This window comes from Neofelis nebulosa, chromosome 4 (assembly GCF_028018385.1).
Source record: "Neofelis nebulosa isolate mNeoNeb1 chromosome 4, mNeoNeb1.pri, whole genome shotgun sequence".
Taxonomy (NCBI): Eukaryota; Metazoa; Chordata; class Mammalia; order Carnivora; family Felidae; genus Neofelis; species Neofelis nebulosa.
The window spans coordinates 146,270,761-146,287,504 of record NC_080785.1 but is presented as its reverse complement, the minus strand read 5'-3'; the positions used below and the strand labels follow the sequence as shown (position 1 = coordinate 146,287,504).

At 43.5% G+C, this 16,744-nt stretch overlaps 1 protein-coding gene across 12 annotated transcripts in view; it reads right to left on the bottom strand.

Annotated features, from left to right (window-relative positions):
* Positions 1-16,744, bottom strand: part of ERC2 (ELKS/RAB6-interacting/CAST family member 2) — a 936,036-nt gene that overhangs the window by 94,645 nt on the left and 824,647 nt on the right. For 3 of the 12 annotated variants that reach the window (XR_009260858.1, XR_009260861.1, XR_009260860.1), the window contains one exon: positions 5,687-5,875. The exons of 8 other annotated variants lie outside the window; for them this stretch is intronic. The gene's annotated coding sequence lies outside the window, so the exon portion shown is untranslated. Of the gene's footprint in view, positions 1-5,657; positions 5,876-16,744 lie in introns of all 12 variants that reach the window. One more of the 12 variants, XR_009260859.1, reaches the window with a different exon arrangement.

Below are 16,744 nucleotides of genomic sequence, written 5' to 3'. Positions count from 1 at the left end.
GAGAGAGAGAGAGAGAGAACGAGGGAGCATGTGCACAAGTGGGGGAAGGGCAGAGAGAGGGGGAGACAGAGGATCTGAAGCAGGCTCTGTGCACACAGCACAGAGCCTGAGGTGGGGCTCAAACTTACGAACCGTGAGTTTCGTAATCATGACCTGAGCCAAAGGCAGACGCTTAACCGACTGAGCCACCCCGGTGTCCCTGTAATGCTCCAAATTAATTCAGGAGGGGGACAGGGGCTTATAAAGGTGCTGATGAGAGTAAGCACCTGCTGAGAGAGCAGGTGGTCTGTGCATGGGTCATGAGCAGGCCTTCCAAAGCTGCCTGGGTAGACCTGATCCCAGAGCCCCACTTAGCCTGGAGCAAATGAGTCAGAATCCATGAGGTGGGGCCTGGGTGAGTGCCCACTGTGTTCTTATGAGAAGCTCAGCTTGGGTGGTGATCCACTGACATTGACCTGACAAGGTGGTGCCATGTGGCCTCTGGACAGCTTACTGGAGGGGCAGATCTGGGCGTCATCCATGCTGCTGCTCACAACTATGAGCCCACCACAAGGCCCTCCACTGCATGTCCTCATCGGGGCTGCACACTGTGCTGACAGGGACCAGGAAGGTAATGTGAATGATGGATATGAGCCCACTGGAAGCAAGACATCAGTGACCAGTAAACTTGAAAGGGCAGGCTGGGATGAGAGGGGACCGCTGTAGCAATCTGTGGGAATATGGCTGTGCCGCTGGATCATCTGATTTCCCCCCCAGATCCAGAAATCTGGATTATATGTGGTATTTGCAGGTTTGGCGGGGGCGGGGGACCCTGTGTGGGTCATCCCAACAGCCACCTGAGCAGAATTGGCTTATAGGCTCTGTTTGGGACCCTGGCCCCTAATTTTTCAGGTCTGCAGAAATGGTCCCTTTGTTTCAATCAAAGGAAACCTCTGTCTCCTCAGAAAACAGGCGAGGCTTTTTTCAGCAAGCAGAAACTCAGATGCTCCAAAGAGCTGTCTTTATTAATTTGTTAATTTTTTTAAAAGCCACTCAGACCACCCTGAAGTTTAACTGCCCTCTGTCATTTTGTGCTCCCAGGCTTTGTGCAGACAGTCAGTGAGCTGTGCTTAGGCACTCTACAAGTCAGAGCTCATGCCACGAATTCCCTCCTATGGGAGAGTTCTGCCTCTCTGAAGAGGAGCAGACGTGCTCAGAGCCTGGTAGTCTGCACTGTCACTCCTAAATGACAGGCGAGGGATGAACAGCTACAGAACTCAGTGGGACCAGAACACAAAGAGGTTCAGGAGGCAGAGTTAGTTTTGTCTTTCCTCTGTAATCATCAGTATGGACTGTGGACGGACTGACTGGCCATGTGTTGGGCATTGTGTTTCGGCTGCACAGTGAAACAGTAAGACCTCAGTAACTGCTTTTGGGTGGATGAATGAATAAATGAATGAAATAGATATCACTTTGATTTCACACTCCTCAAATCGAGCTTCAGTATTGCAAGGACATTTCGATTTACAGAACATCTTCTCTCATTTGTCCGCTATTTCTGAGTGCCAGATCTGGGCAAAGTCAGCATGTTAGGCACACACACATACACACACACATCCCCAAAGAAAACAAAGAACCTGCCCTCAACCTTTGTCCCTGCTTGGACAAATGAGATACGTGTAGTGATGACTCCAGGTCAAGAAGGCAGCGGGTGAAGACAGCTCCTCATTCCTCAGAGCTGCTGGCCACACCTAAGAAGGTTCTCTGAACATGACTGAAATGTCTCCCTAAAAGTCACACAAGAATCTTCCAGGTTATGATGAATGTTCCCTACAGGCAGCTTTGCTCTCAAGGGGGAGACCAACAAAGGCTGCCCCGTAAAGAAGGGGTCTCAGAGAAACACTGGAAGCACTGGAGGCCAGGTACTGGTGTCACGCTTAGGCACAGGGGTGGGAGCCCTGTCAGTGCACACTTGGAAATCTGTCTCTGTGGGGGAAGAGCTCCTCGCCCGGGGCTCACTCTGCACCACGCTTTGGGTGTTTTTGCCCATGTGCTTGCTCAGAGATTCTCTGCTGTGGTGGCCTCTGGGGCAGAATCCCAGCTAGTATGGGAGGTGGTATGGTGCCAGCTCCCCAGGGACGCTCGCTCTTAACCCCCCACCATGCCACCAAGCTAGACACCTGCACGAATACCCACCTGGTTATCCTTTGGCTCTCAGCTTCAAGCTCATGTCCAAAGAGCAGGCCTCCCCAGCTAACCCAAGAGGAAATCTGCTTTGTTCTCTGCTCTCCTGGCTCTCTTAGCCTTCAGAGCACCTTTCGCAGTATGAAAATGCACTTTTATTTGACTAGTTATTCGCTAGTATCTCCTGGCCCCCAGGCTGTGGACTCCCAGAGGGCAGGGATAGGCTGTGTCTGTCTTGTTCACAGGTGCATTCTCAGTCACCCCTGGTAGCCTAGTTTTGTCTTCCAGTAGGATGGGCTTCCTGGTGAGTTGGGGCACTTACGTGGTAGGGAGACTTTCCTCCACTCCCCAGGGAGAACTCCACAAGGCCAGGGAAGGCTGTCAGGCTGCCAGGAGCACTTCCCACCTCCCACTCTTCTTGATGGCTCCTTCAAACCTACCTTTCCCTTCTCTACTGAAGAGCTCAAACGAGAGACCTCATAAAAAGCAACTAATTCCCCAAACCAGAGATGCTATGCCTATAATATAGTCTGTTACTGCAAAAGAGCTGTGGGTAGTCAAGACAAAAAAACAACACCCAAAAACCATCGGTTCCTCACTCTAGGAGTCCCAAATCTTTAACAACTCCTTTGCCTCGAAATCAAGTAAGTTTTTTTAAACAAGTCATATTTAAAATATGTGTTTCCTCTTCTCATTATAAAGAGAATCCTAAGAGACCACTTTTTTTTTTACATTCAATAAAAATCCAAACAGCTGCTTTGTTCCCAAATCACATGGTACATTTAATACAACACCCCGAAGACCACAATTGGCATTCACAGATAACTTTTTACAAAGATGAAACCTAATGAACATGGTCACCATCCTTCCTAAAACTAAAGTGAAGCCAGCAAGAACTATGCATGGGCTCCAGTCATGTTCTGGTGCCATACAGATAATTTCACACTCGTACCCCCAGCACCTCGTACCCCCAGCCACATTTTTTCAGTTCTCAGTAGCTGACGGAGCACTGTGTCTATGGGACCACGTCTTAGAGACAGACATCAATACAAATAGATGACCTTAAGACTAAACGGTATTTAATGTTTCCTTAACAATTCAACTCCTTTCAGACTTTGCTATGCTACAAGATAAGGCTGCTACTTTAGGTTATCACATGAACGTATTGTCACATAGATACATATAAATATCAATATATGAATATATTAGCCAACAGGGACACTGGTTTATAAATATTGAATTGTATATAAAAATACTTCAGTGACCAAGCCTATTACTTAACCTTTGCAATTTTCTCTCTTCCTTCCCCTTCCTCTATTGCTGCAGACATCACTCAGCAGGTGTGTTTCAGGATCAGAAAGAAGGCCAGTGTGCTGTGGCAGAACCCCAGGGACGTGAGGGAATGGCACCCAGATGAGGCTGGGTAGGTAGGCAGGGGATGTGCATGCCAGGCCTTGTAGGCCCTAGCCAAGCATTTATATTTATTCCAAGCACAAAGGGAACTGCGTGGGGGCATTTAGGAAGTGAGTGTATGATGTAATTTACATTTATTATAAAGATCATTCTGCCAAACTGTCTAATGAATTTATGCCTTGTGCCCCAAATTGATTACAAGTTCCTGGCTGACAGGGCTATAGGTATTCTCCTATAAATGCCCTCACCTCACATACTCACAGAAGTTTTAAACCAATACTTCTCAAACTTCTGTGTGCAGCAGAATCACCAGGAAGCCCATTCAAACCCAGCTTGCTGGACCCCACCTGCAGAGTTTCTGATTCAGCAGTTCTGGGCGGGGCCTGAGAATCTGCATTTCTAACAAGTTCCCAGGTGATAGATGCCAGAAAGCAGGTTGCTGGTCCAGGCAGGATGCTTAGACAGACGGTGCTTAAACCTATTTGTTGAATAAATCAGTCGATGAACGGCCATGAAAACATTTTTCAAACAAAACAACAGAAATAATCAGTGGTTTGAGTCTGACCTCAAATGGCAACCATTTATTCTAATTTGTCTTTTTCTGTTCTTAAGTTATTCCCTGCACCATGTTATGCAATGATAATCAGAGAACTAAGCCCTGTGTGCAGAAGTATTTTGAAAGGACATAAATCATTGTGATTAGACAAGATGAGACACTTCAGAGACCACGTCACCAAGCTTAATTGCAAATCAAATGTCATTCCAAAAAAAATTTTTTTTTTTTTACAAAAGTATGTGATTTATTTGTGTAGGCAGTAATTATCTGCCTCAATCCAGAAAAGGATGTGAGGTAGTGAGGCATCTGAGGCAAAACTGAAAATTAAGCTGAACTTTTCCTTGGAATTCAGGCATAAAGCTCACCATGGCCCATCCCCATCTGATTCAAAGAACACAACATTGCTGAACACACCTACTATAAGAAGAGGTTCTTCCTACTCTCTCTTTTTTTTTTTTAATTTTTATACGTTTATTTATTTTTTGATAGAGACAGAGCACAAGTGGGGGAGGGGCAGAGAGAGGGAGACACAGAATCCAAAGCAGATTCCAGGCTCTGAGCTGTCAGCACAGAGCCCGATGCGGGGCTCAACCTCACGAACCATGAGATCATGACCTGAGCCGAAGTCGGATGCTTAACTGACTAAGCTGCCCACATGCCCCTTCCCACTCTCTTTCTTGAAGGAACCCCCAAAGATTCCAATTGAGGTGCTTATTATGATAAAGCAGAAATGCAACTGAAGAACAAAAACGAGATAGAGACTCAGAACCAAAGGATAGAGAGTATGCTTTAGATCGAGGGAAGTCGGCACAGACCACTGTGCAAGAAGCACTCCTGCGGCTCTGAGGGTTTACTCTTTCCTGCCACATGTGAGCCATGGTTTTCCACATGCAAATGTACATCCACCCAGAAATTGTTATCATGGCCCAACCCACAACAGGCAGTCCAACCTTGGGGGCTTAGGGGTTTAGTAGGAAGCCCTTTTGCCCGAGGCCTATAAAGTCAGAGGTTCACGTTCTGCTTAGGGAAAAAGCTGGTTAGACACACCCCCGGGGCTGTGTAAGGCCATACTTAAACACTGGGGGTGGTCTCAAGGCCAGCTCATTTCTTTGGTAGTTATTCAGGATCTCATGGTCTAAGGTGGAGTTGGGGGAGGATTCAAAACATCAAAAGCCAGAGCATCAAAACAAGAAAGGCTGTTGAAAATCACAGGCCTTGAAAAGCAACTGATAAATATAATAGTCAAGAAAATAAGGAACCAATGAATGAACCGTACTCTCTGTCCACATAGCAAGACACAAACAACATGAGACCGATAACAAGAATTTACATCATGTGGATGATGAACCTTGATCTTTGTTCTATGCTGGGGTAATCATGGAATGGTCTGGCTGTGAATTAAATACAAAATCAGCAACCTCTACACTCTAGCAAAAAATAAAGTATGCGTGAGCCCCCAATTCCAAGGTCACTGCACAGGTTTCTCTTTGAAACCCAGCTTCCCATGGTATTTGCAGTTACCCACCTCCAAAAGGGTAAAAGTAAACATTGGACCTGCTCTGGTGTTATACTGCCACCGGATCCTCCCCGCTGTCTCCCTCCTCCTCTTCTTCTTTACAGACAGGTAAAGTTGGATCTCTTGAAGGAACTGGGGGCTCCCACTCTAGGCAAAGGTTGGACAGGTGATCAATGTACAGCATGAGATTTGACTGTGCCTCCGTGCCTCCGACAGAGCTGGATCATCTGGGGCAATGAAAATTATAAGCAACAAGAAAGCGGTATTAACAGCAAGGGTAGGGAAGCCCAGGCAGCACATACCACAATTCCCTAGGACACTCAGCAACCATTCCTTTCCCATTCGGTCATTCTGAACACACTCGTGGAGCATTGTGCCAGGCTCTGGGGATGTAGCAGTGACAAATATAAACAAGCCCTGCCCTCATGGAGCTTTTGGGTTGTCAGGACAATGAGACAAGCAATTAAAGGACAGTGGATAAAGGAACCTAGAGGGTGTCATGGAGCATAAAGCAAAGGCAGCCAACCCAGACTTGGGGTGAGTGGTCATGGAAGGCTTCCTCGAAGACGTGACATTTAACACTGAGCCTAGAGGAGGCATGGAGTTAGCCAGATAAGACTAGGGTGTGGCAGCATGTGCAAGATTCTGAGATGAGAGAGCATGGCTGATCTGAGGGGCTGCTCTCATCACAAGGTGCTCCCCCAAACCCCACAATCCAGTCATGCTTTGGCCTCTTCTGGTGGGATCTCAGGAAAGAACTTAGAAAATAGTTTGTTCTATAAGAAGATAGAAAAAACAAACCAATAATACAGAGTTGAACTGCTCTAGAATAGACCCAGTTGCAGCAATCTGTTTTCTGCACACCAGCATCACAGGTAAGTGAGATACCATACTTACTCAGGATTGTCAAAACTCAACACTGGCCAGAAATCTGGCATCATCAAAGTGAGAGCCCCAAGGCTTCTTCCCTCAGGCTCTCTCACTTTGCCCTTTCCTTTCCTCCAAGTTCCTGGGAAATCACAAAGGGAACATTTTGCTCCTCTTACCCTTGATGTTTTGATGTCAAAAAGGCTGCCATAGAAATGATACCTCCTACTTGCCTAATGCAACTAAGGAAAACCAGATAGCTCCTGAAGTCAATCTTGCCACCAGGCTCCATGCAGGAAAACAAAACAAAACAAAACAAACAAACAAACAAACAAACAAACAAAAACCCTGTGAAAATCCTAGTAGCTTGAGTGTTGCCCAGGGTTCTAGCCGCATTTGCATTATGAAAGAGACCATTGTAGGGGATGGTTTAAGAAATGGCAATAAGCACATGGCCATTTTACCAAAACGTACCAAGCCTAGTCCAAAGTAGCTTTCCTTTACATTTTCATATTAGCATACAATTCAAGTCCTGCAAACAACATTCCTGATTGAACACGAAAAGAACAAAACCCTCACTTCTAAAAAGGAGAGCAAGCAGCTATTTTAGAGACAAAGAAAGGATGTCTTTTTAATCTATGACAACACAAATTTGTTTAGATTTTCCCTCCACTAAGTAAGTAAGCAATTAGGTTTTTTCCAATAAAAATATCCCTGTGCATGTGCAAACACCAGAGGCAATCATATAATTACCCTGCCCAATCACATTCAATTGCTGACAGTTGAGTTCCCACTGCTCATTAACTTCAGATCGCAATGAGGTCTTTACGGAAGCCCTTTTCCCGTCTCTTTACAAAGGTTCCTATGATGCCGTGAGCAGCCCTAGCACTACCTCATGCGGGATAATCATCCCAAAATGGCCAGGGCCAAGGCCAGCCTACTCTGACTTCCCTCTGAAAAAATAAAAAGAGAAATTTGAAGAAACACTAGCTTGAACACCCTTGCTTCATTTGGGGATCTCACTTCTAAATATAATAGTAACCTTTCACCCCCACACTTTAAGTGCCATAATTATATAATTAAAACCAATTATGTCATTTAACAGAGAGACTTTTTCAAGATCCACAGCAAGCCAATTACCTCAATCATTGACCTCAGAAGATTTCCCACACTGACCTGCAACAATGAGGATTGGGATAAATTTAGACACTGGCTTCCGAAGGCTGGCATGGACTTGCTGGGTGGGTTGTAGCTGGTCTTCTTCTAGACTCTAGAAGGTGAACTGAATCCATTTGACTCTAACACCACCACCACTACTTGTTTGCACAACCTTTCCAATATTACAAGGTTGATTTTTCACCACCACCCTGATATTAGTATTATTTCCATGTTGTGGATGAGATAAAGGAAGCAAGGAGAGTTATGGAATTATCTCAAGTGATGCAGCTAGTTAATGGCAAAGACAGGTCATTAAAGGCAGGGACCTGAGGCTTCCACCTCTGAATCCAAAGCCTCTTCATAGCAAATAGTGTGTGTGTGTGTGTGTGTGTGTGTGTGTGTGTGTGTGTGTGTGTGTTTATTCTCCTGGACATCCATTCCTCCTATTTTGATTATCTTACCCAATTTCCCTTTGACACAACACATCTACCCACATCTGGCTCACATGCATCACACTAGACTCACCCCCAGCTCAGGAGTGTGCTATGACCTTGGCCTCAGACAACTGGCTCCTAGAATTTCCCTAGCCACTTCATTGCTCACGGATGAGCATGTGACCCAATAAAAGCCAATGAGACATACTGAGGCTTTGCTGAGGATCTTGGGAAAGAGATTCTTCCTATCTGGGCTTGCATATGGGAGGAGGAAGCATCTGGCAGTTGAGTAGCCATCTAGCTACTACCGAAGGAGTGAGGGAGAATGGAGCTAAGAGATGTAGAGAGAGAAACTGGGTCCAAGGAAATATCTCTGGAATCCCTTCAGGTTGAGAATAGTGGCATTTAGAACATGGGGTCGTTCAATGGCATATTAGAGAAAATATGGAGAGCGCCACCACCTACAGCTTGGGTAGGCTTGATTACAAGGATGGAATTAATTGACCGTGGCCCTGAGCAGCAGTTCTGCCTCCTGCTCACAACACAGTTAAATGCCTCCTAGTTTTGAGTTATTTAAAGAACATACCATTTTATGGGCAGGAGGAAGCACTTTAATCTGCAAAATGATTTTTATCACAATCTAAACATCCTTGTAACTTTTTGGTCCTCTGCTTTGGTCTGAGTTGTCTCTCCTTGGAGCTGAGACAGCTGTTGGAGCCGAGAAGACCTGCCTTGACCTTGCACTTTGCCCTGCTCAGTGGTACCCTTGTACTTTCCAATTTCTGGATCTGTGTGGGATGTAAGAACTTAGGACACTTGCACTCATGATAATGGAGAATTTTCTTTCTTTCTTTTTTTTCCTTCTCTTTTCCCAGGCCTTGAGGAAAAAGAAAAAAAGAGTGAGAATTCCTTTAATGCAGGATTTTCTACTTTGGCACTGTTGAAATTTGGGGGCAGATAACTCTTTGTTGTTAGGACTGCATTATATGTTATAGGATGTGAAGAATTGTCCTCTGGCCTCTACCCACTAGATGCCAGTAGCACCTCCCTCCCCAAGTTGGGACAACCAGAAATGTCTCTTGACATTGTCAGACATCTAAGGGTATGGGCCAAGATTACCTTCAGCTGAGAACCACTGCTTTAATATATCATTTGAGGTATTTATTGGATTTTCCTCACAGCCTCTTTGAAAACATAATTCCTTGTAGCATTATGATGTCTTCTACTTAAAGTGTGAGGACTCTTTAGAGTCCTAGAACACTCCTAGAACTTTCCAAGAGCCATGTAAACAATCTGCTAGGCAGCACTGACTAAACAAAAAGACCAAAGACAGCAATACCCACTGCTATCAGGGCCATGAAGCCACAGGAGACTCACTGACCCATTAAGGACCAGGGTGGGGAAAACTGTATCAGATAGAAATTATTTTACCTGAAGACAACAAAGAGGAAAAAAACATGGAGGAGAAAATTAGAAATGAAGAACAAGCATCTATACAATGAGTTCCAACATGAGAATTTGGCTTCTCATTTCCACAGGAAGGAAAATGAAATCTTAAGATTGTTACTGGGTTTCCTGGATTCAGGTTCAACCAAAAAGGTTGAGGAGGCTGGGCTGAAACAGAAATTATCCCTCCAACAAAGACCTAACACTCACTCTTCAGAGAAAAAGCCCAAGATGGTGAAGTCTTACTTATTTGGACAAATGTGGTCAAAGCCATTTAAAATAAGAAAAATTGATGGATTCATAGAATTATTTATTTATTTGCTTGTTTATGTATCTATATTTATAATTATTAATTTTTAAGTTTACTTATTTATTTTGAGAGAGAGAGAGAGAGAGAGAGCACAATCAGGGGAGGGTCAGAGAGGGGGACAGAGAGAATCCCAAGCAGGCTCTGCAAACTGTGAGATCATGACCTGAGCCAAAACCAAGAGTCAGGCACTCAACCAACCGAGCCACCCAGGCCTCCCCATAGAATATTTTTTAAAGGAAATGCACTTATTTATGTTCCTTGAAATGCCAGCAGTAACTAAGAATAGACTGGCAGAGGTCCTTCCTTCAGGATTAATTTGAATGAGAAGATAGAACTCATTTAATTAGCATATCAATTGTTAAGCCTCAAAGAAGGGCTTTGAATTGGTTTGTGAGCTAAAGGGTTGTGTCTTCACACAGGCAGCTCTAGCTGAGGCCAGCCCAGGATTCCACCATAATGGGGTTCCAATGAGGTTTTGCTTCAAGGCATAGACTTATGTGTACCTTAAAGTACTGACTTCTGTCAGAACCAGGTTGGTTTATGTGTGATGGCTGGCCTTTGTTGGGGCTTTGTTTGGTGAAAATGTTTGTATTCTAGCAATTTCTCCCACTGGAAGTTTTAATGTCTTGGGAGATACAGAAGTGTATCAAGGGAGTTCAAGTTTATTAGAGCTGCGACACCCCTGCTTCCTCAGTTCCCAGGCAACCTCCCCATCCAGCAATCACCATGTTCCAGCTGCCCCATTCTTCTGGCCCCCCTCATTCTCCAACTGCCCTCACTTCTTTCCTGTACTCAGTGAAATCTGATGGCAAAGGTATGACCACTTCTCAAATGGAGAAAGAGCAAGAATAAAGGAGTCTCCAGGAGCCTTGGCCCTCTTCCCATTGTGCTTTTAGGCTTATTGTTTTTTTGCTTTGATAAAAGAAGTAGAATAAACAATAATAGAAAAATACAAGTATTTGTCTGGAGGTTCTAGCAGATGTGCACAGAGACTCTTACAAGCTGTATAAAGAACTGTCCTGGGGTGCCTAGGTGTTTTAGTCGGCTAAATGTCCAACTCTTGATTTTGGCTCAGGTCATGATCTCACAGTTTGTGAGTTCAAGCCCTGCAGTTGGTTCCACACTGCTGACAGTGCGGAGCCTGCTTGGGATTCTCTCTCTGCCCCTTCCCCACTTGCTGTCTCTAAATACATAAACAAACAAACAAGCAAACAAACTGAAAGAAAGAAAGAAAGAAAGAAAGAAAGAAAGAGAGAGAGAGAGAGAGAGAGAGAGAGAGAGAAGAAAGAAAGAAAGAAAGAAAGAAAGAAAGAAAGAAAGAAAGAAAGAAAGAACTTTCCTTTATAAAATTTAATCATTAAATCTGCAGGAACTAGTCCTCAACTCTTGATATATAAAGAATGAATTTCTCAGGGCATACTCTTCCTGTGTATAAGTATACCCAAGTATACTCAAGTATACCCAACACTCTACATATAACCTAAGACAAGTTCTGCCCTCCCCATGTCCTTCTCAGCATGAAGTATGAAAGAGACAGTCTCACTGGGGTGGCAGGTGTCACCCTCAGAGCCAATGACTGAGCAAGACTTCCAAGAGCAGCAAATCCTTGCTTTAGCCAGGGCTGAAACTTACTCCAAAGGTCAAGAAAAGGATCTTAACATTGTTCAGAAAACAGGTTAAGGTAGGAATTGAGCCTCAGTAGATCTAGACATTTTATGCAAAATTTGGTTTGGGCACTTCCATACTTTATTGAGAGGAGTAGATTTATGGTTTTTATCACATTCTTAAATTAGTCTGAAACTCAGAATGAAAAATTAAACAACAGTTGTTATAAAGCCATCCCTTATTTGTTTAAAAAGTTATCTATGGTATAATTTACATAGCATCCAAGTTCATCCATTTTCAGTGTCAAGTTCAATCATTTTGAGTAAATGTATAGAGTTGGGCAACCATCACCACTAACCAGTTTTAGAACATTTCCATCACCTCAGAGAGATCCTGTGCTTGTTTATGGTGAATTTCCCTTAACGTCTATAACAAAATTTCTGGAGTTGAAAGAAGGCTTTTCGCTTATCTGCAGAGCTAATCCATTTCTCCCACCTCAGGAGCTCTTCTAAAGAGCTAACTAGCGTAACTAGGTAGGCTGTATTTTTAAGTGTGAATTCTGACAACTCTAATCCAGGACCCAAGTGGAATTAAGCAAGTGAATCAATGTTCATATCTGGAAATAAATGTACTTTTCTGGCACACTATAAATAAACATGCACTATTTTATCAACTTGGAACCATCTTGGTTCAAAGATGGCTAAAACCTAGTCCCAGTTAGAATCCAGGCTGAAAATTAAGGCTACAGAAATACCCTAAAGAATTCAGGACCCAACTGCTATTTCACAAGCAAGCCTGGGACCTTTGGCATTCATATGGTTTATTTGCTACATTTGCCAAGGAAGTTTAAGAAAGTGAATGTAATTGTTAATCTTGTAACTCACAATCACAAATGTGACTAATTATAAGGAAATTATAAGAAAAGCATTCTTAATCCTTTTGAGGGTCACAAACCCCTTTGAGAGAATCTGATAGAAGTTATGGGTCTTCTGCCTAGAAACATATATATATACACAGTCACAACATTTTACAATTGGAGGAGTGGGCAGATTCTGTGATGATGCTCATGGACGTTTCAAAAGTCCATGAATGCCAGAAGAGCATGGGCACGTTAAAGCCATCCTAAAGTGTTAGTTGTGCTTTGATTTTCTTTTCCTCCCACTTGTGCGAGAAGGGGGAAAGTGGGGTGATAACAAATGATCTGGTTAGGGCAACAAGACATGGCTAGGCTGCTCTCAGACAACAGTGGTGAGAATTGTATCAACTCTCTGAACTCCATCAACTCAAGGTTCATTGTCAGTAAGATGGACAGATTGGCCTGACAGTTTTCACGTTATGTTCCACAGATCTGACAGGTATCTGAGAAGGCGGTCTTAGATCCTGGAGCACTGTATAAGATCTCGTTATCTTAAGACATATTTTAAAACCACTGGGCTAGGGGCGTCTGGGTGGCTTAGTCAGTTAAACGTCCGACTTCGGTGCAGGTCATGATCTTGAGGTTTGTGAGTTAGAGCCGCGCATTGGGCTCTGTGCTGACAGCTCAGAGCCTGGAGCCTGCTTCAGATTCTGTGTCTCCCTCTCTCTGTCCCTCCCCTGCTCTCTCTCTCTCTCTCAAAAATATATAAACATTAAAAAAAACAAAAACAAACAAAAAAAACACTGGGCTGCGTGGTCACCAAAGTGACCAAGGTTCTAAGTCATCTGATTATCTGATTCTAGAATCTATAGAGTAGAGGTCAAGAGATAGTTAAGGAAGATCTGGGAATTGTTTCTCTTTGAGTCCCAGGGGAAAAGGCAGTTGGCAGGTTTAAGAGAGAAAGCCATCCTGGCCCTACCACTCCTCAGTTCTGCAACCTGTTTCTCCTCCTTTGTGCTTCTCTCCCTTCCTTCACATGGAAAATTCAGAAACTGCCCAGTTCTCCTTTGGTAAAATAAAAAAAACAAACTTTTTTTTCTCAATTACATGAACTTAATTTAATCCATTTTCCTTTGGGTAATGGAGATACCCAACAATCTACTGTATCATTTATAAGGCCACTAACTATAATGGTAGCTCAAATGGAAAAAGGACATGTGTGCCTAGTTCTATGATTTAGAGATAGTATCTTTTCTCGTGCCTTAGAGTACCTACAAAATATTATCACCCCCATTTTTCAGAAGAGAAGACGGAGGGAAAAAAGTTAATTGTGACTTACACAATTCACCAAGCTAGCCAACAATAAAAAAGGATTTCAAGTTCCAACGCCTACACTCGTGGCCACTTTACTATGTTAAAGAAAATTAGATAACCTATGACTTAAAAAAAAATACAGACTTTACTCATTTATTTTCTCTCAAAAGCACTCTGCCACTTTAAGGAAGCTTACTATCACGCCCAATGATATGAAGCATAAAACTGTTTTGAATGTTTATTTCATCTCTACTGACATCTACCAAGCAGATCTACCATGTGCATATTTATCATCTCAAAGGGAAATACATTATTTAGTTTTGGGGTTTTATCTTCTCCATCCTCTGTCCCTGAAACAGCACAAGAAATGTGTATACTCTGTTCTTATTTGTTGTCATAAGATACTAGCAGCATGCTGGGAAATAATGTTCCACACTTTGTGTTAAGACTTTTCTTTTTTAAACAGAGCTTGTGTAAATCACAGACAAAGTTGACAAATTTCACGGCTTAGTCATGGCTAGCATATCAGATTTCATGGTTTGACAGAGATTAACAAGAAAATCATATTAGAGTTACAACTATTAGTAGATTCTTAGATATTTGGTAAAGACACTCCAAGCTCTCCAAACTGTATTGCCCCCTGCCCGCCACTGCCACTGCCGTCCTGGGGACCCCGGGACGCAGAGCACCCACGACTCCGGGGATCCTTGAGCACTCCGCAGAGTCACCTCCTGGCTACAGCAGGGGTGAGCTGGTGCCTCATGGGCTCCAGGGAAAGGTCTAGCATCATATAATAAAGCAAGGTTTAGCAGTTATGACCCAATAGGGAGAAAAAAACACATGCACTCTACCCTAACATCGCACGCGCTAAGGAGAGGATTCAATGATCATAGTTGTTGAAACTAAGATATTTTAGGTAAAAAATTCAGTTTTCACATCTTTATGAGGAGGCAATTCAGCAGAGGCCTTGTTAAAAGTGGTGGCCTGCAAGCAGAGACTTCAAAAAGCCTGCTGCCTGCAGAGCCATTTGGCCCGAGGGCTCTGCATATCCTCTTTCTGGTAAGAGCTTACTAGCTTGTCAACTCTGCATAAAAGACAGCCAATTTGTCAGCCATTTGCTTTAATTCTCTTTCCTAGTCTTCCTAACGATAAACTCCATACACCTTCTGGTCTTCAATATCATGTATCCGACTGGAGGATGGAAATTCACTGGAGCCTCAGTCCGGTTTCCTTCCCAGGCGATCCTCCTGGGTCTTATAGGATGTCCTTAATCAGAACCACATCACTCGGCTAGAGGAAGTCCTTGCACAGACGCTGGCAAGACACTAGGGCAAATTAGTTTCAGAACACGGAAGGTCAGATTGGGAATAAAAGCTGCAGTCATCTATTGTGTTTTCTTTAGTTGAGAAAATTAAGGCAGGGTGCCTGACTCTTAAGAAACAAAGATCTGGATAAGCAGTAGCCACTTAGGAAAGGAGTTCCTTTGACTGCTGACAACAATAGTCAGTTGTGGGAATGGAAAGTCCTCAAATATTCCAGGTATTCTGAACATGAGCAAGAATTTTCTCACTTTCTCCACATAAGTTTTTATATGTCAACAGCACCCTAGACTGGTAAAATAACAATAGCTAAGTAAGGTATTACAAGTTTGGCCAAAAAATAATTGCCAACTAGGGGTGTGTATGTGTTTGTGTGTGTACACATCTGTACATCTATTACACATATTCTGTGCGTGTTAGAGAAATAAAGCTTACTTTAATAATAATGACAATAATAATAGCCACCATTTATTGTACTCTTACATGACAAGCATATGGTAATAGGCACTTTTCATGAATTATTTCATTTACTCTCTCAACAAATTAGCATGGTAGAGATTATCTTTGTCCCTAATTTACAGATTAAGAAAAACAAAAATAGAAACAAAACACTGAGATCAGAAGGGATTCCTGCCACAAGTTTAGTCATAGAGCCCTAAGTTGATCCCATGGGTGCTTGACTCCTGTGTTTTTAACCACCAAGGTGTGCTCAGCCCTGCAAATTCCCCTCACTTCCATGGAGATGAGTGCCCAAGCTGACTCTGAAAACAAAGTACAAATTTCCTGGGAAGCAGGGATGGGGGCAGTATTACTTCACCAGCACACAAGTGTGAGAGTTCTTCCAGAAAGGCTGGGCAGATGGAGGGAGGGGTGCGAGAAGAGGGAGAAGTTGTTGCAGAAATCTAAGACCTACTTCTCCACAATCTTGCCCAGGACCAGCCTGCCTGGGGAGGGGAGGCCCAGAGAACCAGAAGGACCAGGAGGCTTAATGGAAATCTGTCCCTCATCCAATTTCAAACTGGTAGCCTTCCCTCATCATGAATGGGTTTGCCCTGGAGATCTGGGGCAAGAAGCATTTCCAGTGTGCTTCTACCTTAACTAACACCACAGGGGCAGCTAACAATTACAAAAGGAATGAATTTTTTCATCAAACATCCTTCCATAAAACCATTTCCCAGGAAATGTAACACAGCATGGAGCTAGCCGACTGCAATTTTCCACCAACAATGAGCATCGTGGGGCACAGGTACTATATTTAAACGATTTTCCTCCAGCTTTTTGGCAAGGCTCTCTCTCAAGGAGACTTAGTTGGGCCGAGGTCTCATTCCCCTCCGGCCAGCAGGATTGGAATGTTTAATACGACCCTGTCTCTTCAACACCCATGTGTAAAATGCCAATAAACAAGCCGGCAAAGACCTGCAGGTCTAATTGCCTTTTAACTCCGCCAAGATGATAAACTCCCAGAGCAAGGAAGGAAAGACTCCCAGGGATTTAACAAGTTTATCTGCCTGCCACTTGAACATTTTCTGTCTGCCTACACTTCAGTGAATTCACCAATAAAAGGATAAAAGGCCCCGAACCTCAGACTCCTCAATGGCCAAGAAGCTCCAGATTCAAAACGTATGCCCAGCAAAAATCAGCCAGTTAACTGAATTTTGTTTTATGTGTTTGTAAGATCTGGAGTAAGGAAAGTGGGACCTCTCGCCCATTTCTAGCACTGGTCATTTCCCTAATTTTATTGATCAAGGCCTCCAAATCTTCACCTGCAGCAAAGAAAACTGTCCTCA